Source organism: Sinohyriopsis cumingii, chromosome 10, assembly GCF_028554795.1.
Source record: "Sinohyriopsis cumingii isolate HCF-2022 chromosome 10, ASM2855479v2, whole genome shotgun sequence".
NCBI classification, from domain to species: Eukaryota; Metazoa; Mollusca; class Bivalvia; order Unionida; family Unionidae; genus Sinohyriopsis; species Sinohyriopsis cumingii.
The window spans coordinates 122315224-122329749 of record NC_142970.1 but is presented as its reverse complement, the minus strand read 5'-3'; the positions used below and the strand labels follow the sequence as shown (position 1 = coordinate 122329749).

Here is a 14526-nt window from a genome sequence, read left to right as displayed (position 1 = left end):
GGAAAACGAATTACTGGGTGAAGAGCAAGCAGGATTTTGAGTGGGGTGCTCCACAGCAGATAACATATTTATATTTCATAAATTAGTTAGTAAATATTTAAGAAAACGTAGCGGTAGATTCTATACCGTATTTATTGACCATGAAAATGTCTTTGATAGGATAAAGATACATTTACTGTACCAAAAGCCAGTTAGTGAAGATATTGGTGGAAAAATGTTAAGAATTATTAAGGCAATTTATATTGATGTAAAAGCTTGTACTAACTCCAGCAGTCTTATTACCGATGTGTTTGGTTTGCCCTTTGGCATGTGCCAAGGTTGTGTTTTATCGCATTTACTCATTTCTTTATTTGTTAATGATTTAAAACTCTTTTTAGCTGAAGGAAATGGTAGTGTCTGTAAAAACCTTATAACTATTTTCACAGTTGTATGCATATGATTTAATTGTCTTTGCTGACACTGCTCACCAGTTGCAAAATATGCTCAATAGGTTGCATACATATTGCAAAAAGTGGAAATTAAAGATGAATATGGAAAAATCAAGATTGGTTGTATTTCGCAGAGATGGCTATCTCAAAGTTACAACACGTGGTACTATGGCTACAAAGGTAAAGATTGAATCATACTATAAGCATTTATGATGCATATTTTCTTCAAAAACTCTTGGTTTATGTCCCGGAAAACTCTATCCTTGCAGGCGCTGAAGGCTGTGCATATGTTGAAACGAAGTCTTTCAAAATTTGGCAGATTACCCGTAACTGGATTGCTTCGTCTGTTTGACACAATGGTAGCTCCCCTACTTAATTATGGCGCTAAGGTTTTGGGGTTTAGCTCCTCCACTTAATTATGTTGCTCAGGTTGGGGGGTTTTATGATGCCAATGATATTGAAAAAGCTTATTTGTCATTTTGTAAATATATCCTTGGTATATCTAACTCTATTCCAAATGCATTCATATATAATGAATTAGGAATGATTAGTATGCAGTGTATAAGATATAAACCTATATTGAAATATTAGCTAAGAATTCTAACATTGCCAGAACTATCCTAAACAATTCTACAATTTACAGTTAAGATGGAGGACAATTGTGATTATTGGGCTAAGGGGCCATCCATTTATTATGTACACATGGAGGGGGGTTAACCCAAATGCATACGCTTGTGTATGGTGGGGGTCTATTGATAATGTGCGTATGCATAGGAATTGGGGGGAGTGTGAAACCGTGATAATAAATTGTCTAATACATATCCTGTTCGACTGGGTTCAGTCAGCATTTGAGTTTTAGCAGATACTAGACAAACTGTTTAATGTTATGCAGCTTATTTCTTTGAATGCTGCCAGACATTTAGTGTCAGTGGACTAGCTGTTTTATTAAACTCGTTAATATATTGTTAATCCTTTATGGTTTCTGCGTTGATTAAATAAAGGCCGTTGTATAGAATTGGGGGGTTGCGTCAAGCGTGCGTATGCTGGTGGGGGTTGTCTAAAAATATGCAGGTGTACAGGGAGGGGGAGGGGTCAAGCTTTGCCAGATTTTTGCGTACGTACTAAATGGAAGGCCCCTAACTATGTTAAATAGCTTCTATTTACATTTGGATTTGGCAATGTTTGGTGTACTAAGGGCGTAAATGATGCAAATATATTTCTTAAATTGTTCAGCCAGAGATGTGAAGATAGTTTTAGGCAAAAACTGCAGGATGAGATTAAGTCGATGGAATGACTGTGCTTCTAAAGATCATTGGGAGTAGAATTTACATGTCAAAACTATTATAGAATGGTTGGGATATAATGATCTTTGTTATATAATCACTATGCTTCGAGCGAGGAACTTGCCAATCAATGGCAATACGGGAAGATACTAAAGTATCTGCTATGAGGAAAAGATTGTCAATTGTTTTTATGTTAACATAAAATATAAGTTCCATTTCATTACTGCTTGTCCGCTATATGGAGAAATACAAAGAAATTACACACCTTTGTATATAAAAACCCAATTCTAAATTTTGTTAGGCCCTTTATACACAATGATACTAGCAAAATTTTGATGACTAATTTAGCAACGTTTACTATAAAAGCCTTTAAGATTATAGAAACCGTTTTATCAACAACTCCATAAGACTTTAGATCAATATCACACTGATATTATATATATATATATATATATATATATATATATATATATATATATATATATATATATATATATATATATATACACATAATGAATGAACACTAATTGTGTATGCAGTATCTTGTCCATTTACATTTAAAATTCTTATCCATGATACATATGTAATTGCCAGCCAATACACGTGTATAATTCATTCCTGTCTTTTTTTGCTAGAGATTACACATCTATATGTAAATGATATTAATTTAAAGTAGAATCTGTGTACATTGATTTATCTTCACAGAATTATATATATATATATATATATATATATATATATATATATATATATATATATATATATATATATATATATATATATTACAAAACGGATTAGTTAGGAAATCCATCTAAAACTAAAGTAACTAATATACATCTAAAATGGGTAGGGAAATCCATTTAAAACTAGAGTTACTAAAATAGATCTGAAATGGGGAGGAAAATCCGTTTGAAACTATAACTAATAAACATCTAAAATTGGTAGGAAAATCCAACTAAAACTAAAAAGTAACTAGTATACATCTAAAATGGCTTGGGAGATCCATCAAACACTATAAAGGAACCAATATACATCTAAAATGGGTTGGAAAGTCCATCTAAAACTATAAACTAAATAATATACATCTAAAATGGGTAGGAAAATCCATCTAAAACTATAAAGTAACTAATATGCATCTACAATGGGTAGGAAAATCCATCTGAAACTATAATATACATCTAAAATGGGTAGGAAAATCCATCTAAAACTATTTAGTAACGAATATGCATCTAAAATGGGTAGGAAAATCCATTTAAAACTATAAAGTAACTAATAAACATCTAGAATGGGTAGGAAAATCCATCTAAAACTATAAAGTAACTAATAATCATTTAAAATGGGTAGGAAAATCCATCTAAAACTATAAAGTAACTAATATGCATCTAAAATGGGTAGGAAAATCCATCTAAAACTATGAAGTAACTAATATGCATCTAAAATGGGTAGGAAAATCCATTTGAAACTATAATATACATCTAAAATGGGTAGGAAATTCCATTTGGAACTCTAAAGTAACTAATAAACATCTAAAATGGGTAGGAAAATCCGTTTAAAACTATAAAGTAACTAATATACATCTAAAATGGGTAGGAAAATCCATATACAACTATAAGGTAATTAATAAACATTTAAAATGGGTAGGAAAATCCATCGATTTCTATGAAATAAGGATTATATATGATATTTGGAGGACAATCTGTCTAAGACTAAGTGCATTCAATATAAACCATGGTTAAAAGATGTAAGCATGTGTATACAAGACTGAAATCGAAAACAACAGACATGTAGCAGATTATGTCATCAACTTTCTAACGCTAGTTCACATACATTGGTCCCTTATTTTAGTATACCTACTTAATTCATGTACCAATTATAATACAGGTGACGGTTTTCAATCCCAATTTTCTTATTGAAAGGCCAAAACAATTGACCCCTCTATTCACTGAGAGTGAATAAAGTCAACGATCAAGACAAAAATTAGTTCATGGAACTCTAATGTAGCACTAGTTTTATTGTTGGAAATTGCATATAGTGCCAGGACTTTTGATAGAGCACTAGTTTTCTCATGGACAATGACTGATAGTACCAGGACTTTTGAATAAATCATTAAATTTTTAGCTTTTCTAAAAAATAGATTGTAAATTAAGGTCATGATCAACATGGAGGAGAAAACTTTTAAATTAATGACATGGTCAGCATGGAAGAAACTTGTATGATAATGACATGGTCAGCATGGAAGAAACTTGTATGATAATGACATGGTCAGCATGGAAGAAACTTGTATGATAATGACATGGTCAGCATGGAAGAAACTTGTATGATAATGACATGGTCAGCATGGGAGAAACTTGTATGATAATGACATGGTCAGCATGGAAGAAACTTGTATGATAATGACATGGTCAGCATGGAAGTAACTTGTATGATAATGACATGGTCAGCATGGAAGAAACTTGTATGATAATGACATGGTCAGCATGGAAGAAACTTGTATGATAATGACATGGTCAGCATGGAAGAAACTTGTATGATAACGACGTGGTCAGCATGGAAGTAACTTGTATGATAACGACGTGGTCAGCATGGAAGAAACTTGTATGATAATGACGTGGTCAGCATGGAAGTAACTTGTATGATAATGACCTGGTCAGCATGGAAGAAACTTGTATGATAATGACGTGGTCAGCATGGAAGTAACTTGTATGATAATGACATGGTCAGCATGGAAGAAACTTGTATGATAATGACGTGGTCAGCATGGAAGAAACTTGTATGATAACGACGTGGTCAGCATGGAAGAAACTTGTATGATAATGACCTGGTCAGCATGGAAGAAACTTGTATGATAACGACGTGGTCAGCATGGAAGAAACTTGTATGATAACGACGTGGTCAGCATGGAAGTAGCTTGTATGATAATGACATGGTCAGCATGGAAGTAACTTGTATGATAATGACATGGTCAGCATGGAAGAAACTTGTATGATAACGACGTGGTCAGCATGGAAGTAACTTGTATGATAATGACATGGTCAGCATGGAAGAAACTTGTATGATAACGACGTGGTCAGCATGGAAGTAACTTGTATGATAATGACATGGTCAGCATGGAAGAAACTTGTATGATAACGACGTGATCAGCATGGAAGAAACTTGTATGATAACGACGTGGTCAGCATGGAAGTAGCTTGTATGATAATGACATGGTCAGCATGGAAGAAACTTGTATGATAATGACATGGTCAGCATGGAAGTAACTTGTATGATAATGACATGGTCAGCATGGAAGAAACTTGTATGATAATGACATGGTCAGCATGGAAGTAACTTGTATGATAATGACATGGTCAGCATGGAAGAAACTTGTATGATAATGACATGGTCAGCATGGAAGAAACTTGTATGATAATGACATGGTCAGCATGGAAGAAACTTGTATGATAATGACGTGGTCAGCATGGAAGTAACTTGTATGATAACGACGTGGTCAGCATGGAAGTAACTTGTATGATAACGACGTGGTCAGCATGGAAGTAACTTGTATGATAACGACGTGGTCAGCATGGAAGTAACTTGTATGATAATGACATGGTCAGCATGGAAGAAACTTGTATGATAACGACGTGGTCAGCATGGAAGAAACTTGTATGATAACGACGTGGTCAGCATGGAAGTAACTTGTATGATAATGACATGGTCAGCATGGAAGAAACTTGTATGATAATGACATGGTCAGCATGGAAGTAACTTGTATGATAATGACATGGTCAGCATGGAAGTAACTTGTATGATAATGACATGGTCAGCATGGAAGTAACTTGTATGATAATGACATGGTCAGCATGGAAGTAACTTGTATGATAATGACATGGTCAGCATGGAAGAAACTTGTATGATAATGACGTGGTCAGCATGGAAGTAACTTGTATGATAACGACGTGGTCAGCATGGAAGTAACTTGTATGATAACGACGTGGTCAGCATGGAAGTAACTTGTATGATAACGACGTGGTCAGCATGGAAGTAACTTGTATGATAATGACATGGTCAGCATGGAAGTAACTTGTATGATAACGACATGGTCAGCATGGAAGAAACTTGTATGATAATGACATGGTCAGCATGGAAGTAACTTGTATGATAATGACATGGTCAGCATGGAAGTAACTTGTATGATAATGACATGGTCAGCATGGAAGCAACTTGTATGATAATGACGTGGTCAGCATGGAAGAAACTTGTATGATAATGACGTGGTCAGCATGGAAGAAACTTGTATGATAATGACGTGGTCAGCATGGAAGAAACTTGTATGATAATGACATGGTCAGCATGGAAGTAACTTGTATGATAATGACGTGGTCAGCATGGAAGAAACTTGTATGATAATGACGTGGTCAGCATGGAAGTAACTTGTATGATAACAACGTGGTCAGCATGGAAGTAACTTGTATGATAACGACGTGGTCAGCATGGAAGTAACTTGTATGATAACGACGTGGTCAGCATGGAAGTAACTTGTATGATAATGACATGGTCAGCATGGAAGTAACTTGTATGATAACGACATGGTCAGCATGGAAGAAACTTGTATGATAATGACATGGTCAGCATGGAAGCAACTTGTATGATAATGACGTGGTCAGCATGGAAGAAACTTGTATGATAATGACGTGGTCAGCATGGAAGAAACTTGTATGATAATGACGTGGTCAGCATGGAAGAAACTTGTATGATAATGACATGGTCAGCATGGAAGTAACTTGTATGATAATGACATGGTCAGCATGGAAGAAACTTGTATGATAATGACGTGGTCAGCATGGAAGTAACTTGTATGATAACGACGTGGTCAGCATGGAAGTAACTTGTATGATAACGACGTGGTCAGCATGGAAGTAACTTGTATGATAACGACGTGGTCAGCATGGAAGTAACTTGTATGATAATGACATGGTCAGCATGGAAGTAACTTGTATGATAACGACATGGTCAGCATGGAAGAAACTTGTATGATAATGACATGGTCAGCATGGAAGTAACTTGTATGATAATGACATGGTCAGCATGGAAGTAACTTGTATGATAATGACATGGTCAGCATGGAAGCAACTTGTATGATAATGACGTGGTCAGCATGGAAGAAACTTGTATGATAATGACGTGGTCAGCATGGAAGAAACTTGTATGATAATGACGTGGTCAGCATGGAAGAAACTTGTATGATAATGACATGGTCAGCATGGAAGTAACTTGTATGATAATGACGTGGTCAGCATGGAAGAAACTTGTAAATTTAGGACATTGTTAACATGTATGAGAAGACATAAATTAATGACCTGGACAATTTTGATGAGAAAAATCTGTCAGTGAAGGACATGACCAACATGGAATAGAAAACTGTCAATTCAGGTCATGGCCAATATGGAGATGAAAAACTTGTAAATAAAGAACATGGCCAACAAGAAGAAAAGAAACTTGTGTATTAAGCATAACGGAGGACATGGCCAACATAAAAGGGAAATCATATAAATTAAGTATGTATGGTGCTGGTGCTATGAAAAACCCAAAATTGACAAGGATAGGAAATAGAGGAATGCATAAAACCCCCAGAAATTAACAATGCTACGAATTATAGTAATGTATTAAAGAACATTTATATAAATCAGTTTGACCTTTCTTTCATTGACCTAGGTATCCACAACTGATCTGTGTATATTTGACATTTGTTTCAAAATATCAACACTCTGCATATCTATATATTTTTCCATTCATTGAATTATATTAAATTCTTGTCTACAATAATTCTTGATTACTATAATAAGATAGAAAAATTAATTAGGATGTAATACAAAATGTGATTACTGCAATAAATTGAATAAACATTTATGATGTAATACAAAATGTGATAATGCAATAAGATTGAATAAACATTTAGGATGTATTACAACCAGTGATTACTGCAATAAATTGAAGAAACATTTAGGATGTAATACTAAATGTGATTACTGCAATACATTGAATGAACATTTAGGATGTATTACAACCTGTGATTATTGCAATAGATTGAATATACATTTAAGATGTAATACAACATGTGATTACTGCAATAAATTGAATACACATTTAGGATGTAATACATCATGTGATTACTGCAATAAATTGAATGATCATTTAGGATGTAATACAACATGTGATTACTGCAATAAAATTGAATAATCCTTTAGAATGTAATACAACATTTGATTACTGCAATAAATCGAATAAACATTTAGGATGTAATAAATCATGTGATTACTGCAATAAATTGAATAAACATTTAGGATGTGTTACAACCTGTGATTACTGCAATAAATTCAATAAATATTTAGGATGTAATACATCTGATTACTGCAATAAATTGAATACACATTTAGGATGTAATACATCATGTGATTACTGCAATAAATTGAATGAACATTTAGGATGTAATACAAAATGTGATTGCTGCAATAAATTGAATAAACATTGAGGATGTAATACAACATGTGATTACTGCAATAAGATTGAATCATGATTTAGGATATAATACAACATGTGATTACGGCTGTAACATTGAATAATGATTTAGAATGTAATACAATATGTGATTACTGCAGTAAGATTGAATAATGATTTAAGATGTAATACAAGATGTGATTACTGCAGTAAGATTGAATAATGATTTAGGATGTAATACAATATGTGATTACTGCAATAAATTGAGTGAACCTTTAGGATGTAGTACAGCATGTGATTACTGCAAGAAATCGAATACAGATTTAGGATGTAATACAACATGTGATTACTGCAATACATTGAATAAACATTTAGGATGTAATACAACATGTGATTTTCGGCCAATGTGGGTATGTGAGAAAGCTTACCAGTAGCTTCTCGAGGGTCGGTGGTTCTTTCCGGGGTATTCTCGGGTTCTTCCTCCACCATTAATACTGGCCGCCATGTATAGCCTATCGTGTGCTGAAAAATGGTGTTAATCCCTACAACAACAACAACAACAATAACATGTGATTACTGCAATAAATTGAATGAACATTTAAGATGTAACACAACATGTGATTACTGCAATAAATTGAATGAATCTTTAGGATGTAGTACAACATGTGATTACTGCAATAAATTGAATACACATTTAGGATGTAATACAACATTTGATTACTGCAAAAAATTGAATAAACATTTAGGATGTAATGCAACATGTGATTACTGCAGTAAGATTGAATAATGATTTAAGATGTAATACAACATGTGGTTACTGCTGTAAGATTGAATAATGATTTAGGATGTAATACAACATGTGATTACTGCAGTAAGATTGAATAATGATTTAGGATTAATACAACATGTGATTACTGCAGTAAGATTGAATAATGATTTAGGATTAATACAACATGTGATTGCTGCTGTAAGATTGCATAATGATTTAGGATGTAATACAACATGTGATTGCTGCTGTAAGATTGTATAATGATTTAGGATGCGATACAAAATGTGATTACTGCAGTAAGATTGAATAATGATTTAGGATGTGATACAAAATGTGATTACTGCAGTAAGATTAAATAATGATTTAGGATGTAATAGAATACTTGTAAATAATGCATGCGAATGTGGGAAAATAACGTTTTGTTTTATACCAGTAATATAATCCAATTTAGTAATATTGAGTAAATATAATGCATTATCAGTTGCACCGTATGACCTGGAAGCTATCTGGGGTACAACTTCAGTTAGGGTAGCTATGCTATATAATGCATTAATCAACTGTACTGTATGACCTGGAAGCTATATGGGGTACAACTTCAATTAAGGTAGCAATGCTCTATGATGCATTAATCAACTGTATTGTATGACCTGGAAGCTATGTGGGGGTGAAAACTCAGTTAGGGTTGTGATAATGGTCATCAGAGTCCTGTGAGATAGGGATTTTAAAAATCTGAAATTAACTAAATTTGCATGGGGAGGCTTTCAAATCCTGAGATACAGGGATGGTTAATGTCTAAAATTGAATGTAAGCATGCATGGCAAGGGTTCTAGAATCCAGGAAAACAAAGACAGTAAAAGTCTGAAATTAAATGTAAATATGCATAGGAAGGGGTCAAAGGTTATGGAGACTGGACTGGTTATAGTCTGAAAATGCATGGGAAGGGGTCAAAGTTTATGGAGACTGGACTGGTGAAAATCTGAAAATGAATGCAAACATGAATGGAAGGGGGTCGAAATTCATGGATACTGGGGTGGTTAGAGTCTGAAATGAATGCAAACACGAATGGGAAGGGGTCGAAATTTATGAAGACCGGGGTGGTTAAAGCCTGAAAATGAATGCAAACATGACTGGGAAGGGGTCGAAATAAATGGAGATGGGGATGCTTAACGCATGAAAATGAATGAGAATGGGTCTAATTTCATGGAGATGTGGGTGGTTAAAGCCTGAAAATAAATGCAAGCATGAATGGTATGGGATCGAAATTCATGGAGACGGGGGTGGTTAGAGCCTGAAATGAATGGGAAGGGGACAAAATTCATGGAGATGGGGGTGGTTAGAGCCTGAAATGAATGGGAAGGGGACAAAATTCATGGAGATGGGGGTGGTTAAAGCCTGAAATGAATGCAAACATGAATGGGAAGGGGCCAAAATCTGATTTGCTTTAATCGAAATGAATGCAAACACGAATGGGAAGGGATCGAAATTTATGAAGACGGGGGTGGTTAAAGCCTGAAAATGAATGCAAACATGACTGGGAAGGGGTCGAAATAAATGGAGATTGGGATGCTTAACGCATGAAAATGAATGAGAATGGGTCTGATTTCATGGAGATGGGGGTGGTTATAGTCTGAAATTAATAAAAGCATGAATGGGAAGGGGTCGAAATTCATGTAGACTGGGGTGGTTAAAGCCTGAAATGAATGCAAACATGAATGGGAAGGGGTCGAAATTCATGTAGACTGGGGTGGTTAAAGTCTGAAATGAATGCAAACATGAATGGGAAGGGGTCGAAATTCATGTAGACGGGGGTGGTTAGAGTCTGAAATGAATGCAAACATGAATGGGAAGGGGTCGAAATTCATGTAGACTGGGGTGGTTAAAGCCTGAAATGAATGCAAACATGAATGGGAAGGGATCGAAATTCATGTAGACGGGAGTGGTTAAAGTCTGAAATGAATGCAAACACGAATGGGAACGGGTCGAAATTCATGTAGACGGGAGTGGTTAAAGCCTGAAATGAATGCAAACATGAATGGGAAGGGATCGAAATTCATGTAGACTGGAGTGGTTAAAGTCTGAAATGAATGCAAACATGAATGGGAAGGGATCGAAATTCATGTAGACGGGAGTGGTTAAAGCCTGAAATGAATGCAAACATGAATGGGAAGGGGTCGAAATTCATGTAGACGGGAGTGGTTAAAGCCTGAAATGAATGCAAACATGAATGGGAAGGGATCGAAATTCATGTAGACGGGAGTGGTTAAAGTCTGAAATGAATGCAAACATGAATGGGAAGGGATCGAAATTCATGTAGACGGGAGTGGTTAAATCCTGAAATGAATGCAAACATGAATGGGAAGGGGTCGAAATTCATGTAGACGGGAGTGGTTAAAGCCTGAAATAAATGCAAACATGAATGGGAAGGGGTCGAAATTCATGTAGACGGGAGTGGTTAAAGCCTGAAATAAATGCAAACATGAATGGGAAGTGGTCGAAATTCATGTAGACGGGGGTGGTTAAAGCCTGAAATGAATGCAAACATGAATGGGAAGGGGTCGAAATTCATGTAGACGGGGGTGGTTAAAGTCTGAAATGAATGCAAACATGAATGGGAAGGGGCCAAAATCTGATTTGTTTTAATCGAAAGAGTGCCTCAATATCACATTAGTTATATTGTATGCATACAGGGATGTAGTGTTCCTAGCAGGTAGTGTTCCTAGCATGTAGTGTTCCTAGCAGGTAGTGTTCCTAGCATGTAGTGTTCCTAGCAGGTAGTGTTCTAACCTATAGTGTTCCTAAACGTTAGTGGTTCTTACAAAGCATGTGGTTTTATTTTGCATGTCATGCAGTGGTCCTAGGATGTATTGGCCACCGTCCTAGCATGTTTATGTAGATGAAATAATTTTAATATCACGTGAGTTGGTATGGTGTAAGAGCAACGAAGAGTATTTTCACAACTGTGTGAGTGTTCATGGTGTAAAGGTATTGAACAATTTTTAATGAGTGAATATGCATTAAACATTATTTGTACCACTGTTTCAGACTGTATGGTGTAAAAGCACTTATCTTTATTTTACTAATCTGTTAGTTTGTTTCGTGCAAAAGCATTGAGCAAAACCGTGTCAGTTTTTATAGCATAAGACTATTGAACAGTGTCTTTGCTAACATGTGAGTTGGTATGGTGTAAGAGCATTCAACAATATCTTTGCTACCATGTGACTTGACCGCTCTGGTGACCTAGTGGTTAAAGCGTCCGCCTCGGATGCGGTAGGTCGTGGGTTCGATCTCCAGACGAGTCATACGAAAGACTTATAAAAATGGTACTAACAGCTGCCTCTCTTGGCGCTCAGCATTAAGTGCTTAGTGCTATGACTGGTCAGGCTGGTGTCAGGATAATGTGGTGACTGGGTGGGACATTATGATATATGTCTGCAGCATTAAACCCCAGTGCTAGAGATCAGTATAAACTGCCACACTACAGACATCGTAACGATATGACTGAAAAGTTGTTAAAGCTACGTTAAAAACCAAACTCACACACACAACATGTGAGTTAGTAGGGTGTAAGAGTATTGAAAGTATCTTTCCTACCATGTGAGTTGGTATGGTGTAAGATTATTGAACAGTATTTAATTGATAATTTTAAGTAAGCTGAAACAAAACGTTGTTAAATGCGTGTGTGTGTGCGTGAGTGTGTGTGTGTGTGTATTTTGAACGTAGCTTTAACAAATTTTCAGTCATATTGCTACGATGTACGATGTCTGCAGTGTGGCAGTTTATGGTGATGTCTAGCACTGTGGCATCATGCCACAGACATGTAGCATGATGTCCCACCAAGTCACATTATCCTGACATCAGGCCAACCAGTCCTAACACTAACCTCTTAATGCTGAGCGCCAAGCAATGCTGCTGTTAGTACCATTTTTGTAGATCTCTGGTATGACTCTGATGGAGATTGAACCCAAGACCTTCCGCTTCCGAGGCTGACACTCTAACCACTAGGCCACCGGAGCGGTATTGTTAAGTGTATAAATGGTATACTTTTGTACTCACATTATTATTGATACACATTTAATGAAGACATGTACTCATAACTTTACTTATCCTTGTATAATGTATTCCATTATTAAAAATATCATGAGCCTTGTTGTTTTGTCAATGTAGGTACTACTCTAGACTCGCCACCCCTACTTCCTTTGTCTTCTCTCTCTCTCTCTCTCTCTCTCTCTCTCTCTCTCTCTCAGAGAGAGAATGCAACGGAAGAAGTTCATTTAGTGAAACTATTTACATACTTAGTGATCAGTAATGACCTAACGATGGTCAAGCGACATGATTAGGTACATAATTTGAATTTGGAGTATGGTCAGTATTGACCTGGTGAAAATTAAGGAGATATGATTAAGTACAATATATGAACTTGGAGAGTGGTCAGTATTGAATTGGTGAGAGGTGAGAGGACATGCATTTACAATATATTTACTTGGAAAATGGTCAGTATTGACCAATTTTAAGGTAAGGGGACAGGATTAGGGCCAACATATATAGGGAACAGTAATAATATTTTGCCGTGCTTGTGTTACCTTATAGGTCATCCTGTGGAACATGGTCAACGAAACATAGACGTTAAGGTTAAGGATAGCTCTGAATTCCCAGTGCCTTCAGCAAGAAGCAACTAATGCGATTTTTGGGTATGGCTGGATATTATCTGAAATTTTGTTCTTAGTAATAGCTGAACTCCTTACCAACTTGTTAAATCAGAAAATCAAGCTTCTTTGGTCGGACTAATGTCATGATGATTTTGATACGTTAAGGGCCATACCCAAAAGTGCACGATTTCTTTCAGCTCCAGATTTCACTAAATCATTTATATTCTCTGTAGATTCAATTCATGTAGGGGTTGCTTGAGTACTGTTACAGGAGGACATCAATGATGTGTATCGTACAGTATTTCTCTGTAGATGCAATTCATGTAGGGATTGCTTGAGTACTGTTACAGGAGGAGAGCAATGATGTGTATCGTACAGTATTTCTCTGTAGATACAATTCATGTAGGGGTTGCTAGAGTACTGTTACAGGAGGACATCAATACAGTGTATCGTACAATATTTCTCTGTAGATGCAATTCATGTAGGGGTTGCTTGAGTACTGTTACAGGAAGACGCCAATACTGTGCATCGTACAGTATTTCTCTGTAGATTCAATTCATGTAGGGATTGCTTGAGTACTGTTACAGGAGGACATCAATGATGTGTATCCTACAGTATTTCTCTATAAAACTGAATAAACACCAAAGAAATTATTCAACGATTAAGAAATAGTGTTTGTCTTTTGATGTTGGACTTTGAGGTATATGATAATGTAGCTCCTTCTCCAGTTGTCATCATCAGCGATGGCACCCGTCTCCCCCAACTTTAATTAATAAAATGAAAAACAAGAAACTAAGATGGAGTCTGATGTAGGTCATATAGTAGATATTAGGCACATTAAGGGAAGAAAACTTTGACTGAAGACAAACTTTCATCTGCATAGAAATACAGTATTGCATTGATCAGTAAATCAGTGGCTGGTC

The 14526-nt window shown here is 35.8% G+C and overlaps 1 long non-coding RNA gene across 2 annotated transcripts in view; it reads left to right on the top strand.

Annotated features, from left to right (window-relative positions):
- Positions 1–6941: 6941 nt before the first annotated feature.
- LOC149791125 (uncharacterized) overlaps positions 6942–14526 on the top strand; it is a 422332-nt gene continuing 414747 nt past the window's right edge. The window contains exons 1-2 of one of the 2 annotated variants that reach the window (XR_016423930.1): positions 6942–11696; positions 11729–13099. This is a non-coding gene — a long non-coding RNA (uncharacterized LOC149791125). Of the gene's footprint in view, positions 11697–11728; positions 13100–14526 lie in introns of those variants that run through there. The other variant, XR_016423931.1, reaches the window with a different exon arrangement.